Genomic DNA, 3,298 nt, shown 5'->3' with positions numbered 1-3,298 from the left:
CGGGAACCGGCGGCAGGGGCCATGGGACAGAGCCGCAGCCGTGAGGGAGTGGGGGAGGGCTGGAATCTCAGGGTGACCCAGTGACATCTCCGCTCTGGAAGCAAGGCCTGCCTAGGGAGAAAGGCTAGGAGGGAGGAACCGCAGAGGGGCACCAGTAGACTTCAGAGAGGCTCCTACTATCACCCGCGGCCCTGGAGGCCCAGTAAAACCTCCCCTCCCACATCGTTCCTCCTGGCCAGACTCGGGACACCCCCAGCACAGCACGAAAGGGTCCTAGTAGAAACTCCCCCCAGAAGATTTCTTGTGGGATACCTGTCGGTTATGCTTGCAGCTGGGGGAGGGCAGGCCCCAGGAAGCTGCGAACCCAGAAGTGCTGGCGCCACCTCCCTGGGGGAGGAGAGTTACGGGCCACAACCGTGCTGCTGGAGGGAGAGCAACTGTCCCCAAGACCACAGGTGGCCCCAAATCCCCGAGGCTGTCCCTCACCACCATTCGCCTCCCCTGGAACAATCCAGAAGGCAAAGTCCACAGCAGCTGGGGAAGGGGTCCGGGCGGGGACCTCCTCAACGGAATCACGGGGCTCAAAACAGCGCGGGAAAGGACCCCCCACCCTACTTGGAACCGACAGGTTCCGAGCGCCGAAGTCTGGGGGAGGGGGCGATAGGGGCGGGGCTGCTGGCTTCTAGGCAGACAGTGGCGGGGGCGGAGGCGGGACGCCCCTCCGTGGGGCATGCGGCCCTGTCGCCATCTTGCAAGGCGCAGGCGGGGAGGAGCGGAGGGGCTGGGGGGGGGGCAGGTGGTGCCGGTGGCGGGGGAAAGGGCCCTCCCGCTCGGGTTGGCTCACTTCCCCATTTAGGGCAACGGGGCTGGTCCCGCCTCCCACCCTTCTCTCCCTCCCTCCGCCCCGCAGCTCTCCTTCACCACCACCGGCAGGTTGCAAGAGCGGTGCCGGGGCCCGTAGGGGCTGAACGCACGCAGCCGCCGGGAACACAGCTGCCGCACGTATCTCGGCGGCCGCAAGGACAGCCGCAGGCCCAGCCGGCCCTGCTCACGTGGTGCCGCTCCCGCCGGGGCCTGGGGTCGCCCGGCCGGCTGGACGGCTGCCAGCCCCGCCCCACGCCGGGTGGCCCGGGAGTGCGGAGCACGTGCACACGTGGGTGGCCGTCCCGGAGCGCAGGCTTCCCGCCCCCACAACGTTAGGCGAATGCCTGCAGGATGCCATGTCCTGTCACCCTCTCAGTCCACTGGCGGGGGTGGAGAGGGAGGTGGGGGGTGGGCGTGTTGTAATATTCGGAGGCTCAGAGCCTGGCTGCACCTGGCCTGCCGCCTGTCTCCAGAGTCTACCTGGGCGCTGGAGAAGGATGCGGTGGGTGGGGCTGCGGTGGACTTGACCCTCTGACTTGGGCTGGGCTTTGGGGTGAACTCAGGACAGCCAGAAAATGAAGGCCAGGAGGTCCGGGCGACCGTGCGCCAGGCCTGGCTCAGCCTGCTCCGCCTTTGAAGAGGGCGTGGGGTGGGGCCGGGAAGCCAGTGCCCCACCTCCCCAGGCTGGAGGCCAAGGGTCCGACAGCTAGCCTTCTCCGTGACCTCCGGAGGTCATCTCTAATCTAAGGAGGAGAAGGTGCAGCCCACAGCCAACCCTTGCACAAATGCCCACCTGCCAGGTGGACTGCACCGGGGGCAGGGCTCAGGTAAGGCAGCATCCCAGGACAGCTGGAGAAAGCTGGGGCTGCAGCAGGTGGCAGGGTGGGGGGCCGGAAGCAGGGAAGCTTCCCGAAGGAGATGGGGCTGAACAGGCCACAAAGAACCCAAAGGGCAGTATAGAGATGCAGCCAAAAGAATGGAAAATTGATGGTGAAGTCTGGAGACCCGGGCCCAGGGCCCCTGTGTGCTGGCCATCCTGAAGGCTTTACAAGGACCAGCAGGCATGAGGATCCACTCTGTGATCTTAAATACCTGCCAGATGTTAGCCCCCTTCCCCCAAACCCAAGACTGCCCACCTCCCTCCCTCCCAGTCCCCAGTCCTCCTACAGGTTTTCCATTTCAATTGCTCTGCCTGTTGCACCAAAAGCTTATTAGGCAGAGATCTCCCAGGTTCTCACCTTCCCAGGTGGTACCTGGCAACAAATCCCATCAGAGCCCCCTTCAAACAAAATATCTCCAAACCTCCTTGTCTCCAGGCCCTAGCTGGCTTGGACTGGTGCGGCCCGTGTCGGAGCCGCCCACTCAGTGCTCTGCTCTTGGGCTCAGGGTCCAGGCTGAAGTCTTTACTGGAGCCTGGATGCTTCTCACACCCCTGATTCCTGCTGGAACCTCTGTCCCTTCCTCCATTGCATGTCTGCTCTACCCTTCAGAGCACACTCTCCTAGCGTATCCCCTCCACTGTCTCCGTTCTCAGCTTTCCTATGCTGGAGCTCAGTCTCTCCTGGATGTGATCTCTGCCCCCAGCCAACCCTAAAGCTGAGGGCGCAAGCCTGGCCCCCTGAGGGTGCATCATACACATGTGCAGAGTCTACAGGGCCTGAGTAGACAGAATGACGCTGGAGTGGCTGGCTCCAGCAGCAGCTAACCAGCTGCCAAGTGTGCTGGTGCATCATCTGGTTTACCCCCCAACCCCCAGGTAGGAGCCACTCCACCCCCCACCCCAGCCCTGTTTAGTTAAAAGGTGGACCCCCTGCTGCCTCACACCCTTCCTCCCTCCCTGGGAACCCAGGCAGCCCCGGCTTTACCACATCCCCCACCCAGACTGGCGTCTTCAGCGTGGGGGCTGGTGGCCCTCTCAGTGCCTAGGGCTGAGGGGTCACGGCCCTCTCAGGCCCCAGAGCATGTGTGTTCCGAAGCCCTGCTGTTCTGGAAATAGGACTGGGCGAGGGTGGCTCCCTCCCTCTCTGGGAGGCCGGCTCCTCAGGCTGGTATCATATGCCCACTCCCGGGCCATCTGGGCCACCTTTATCAGGGAGCCTGGGTGGGGGGTGGTTATCGCCCCCACAATGTTGGGGCACCCTCTCCACCCCCAAAAATGTTGGGGCACCCTTCCCCAGCCCCCAGCTGCTCACTGCACTACTGCAAGAGAAGGGGGCTAGATGGGGAGGCAGTCCTGGGCACTCACACCCCCCACCCCACCTCGGCATTGCCACACTCTGGCCCCCCAGATAACCAGTAGTCTTCTGAGCCCCACCTGGCCCTAGGGGCACTCATGGCTCTGCAAGGGGTAGAGGTGGGATCTGCCTCCATACATAGCCCCCATGCCCGCTGCTGCCTCAGTTTCCCCATCTGCCTCCCCTCCTGGGGGCCTGTT

The sequence above is a fragment of the Bison bison genome, unplaced genomic scaffold (genome assembly GCF_000754665.1).
Source record: "Bison bison bison isolate TAMUID 2011002044 unplaced genomic scaffold, Bison_UMD1.0 scf7180017864203, whole genome shotgun sequence".
In the NCBI taxonomy this organism is placed as follows: Eukaryota; Metazoa; Chordata; class Mammalia; order Artiodactyla; family Bovidae; genus Bison; species Bison bison.
Note: the sequence above shows the minus strand (reverse complement) of the source record.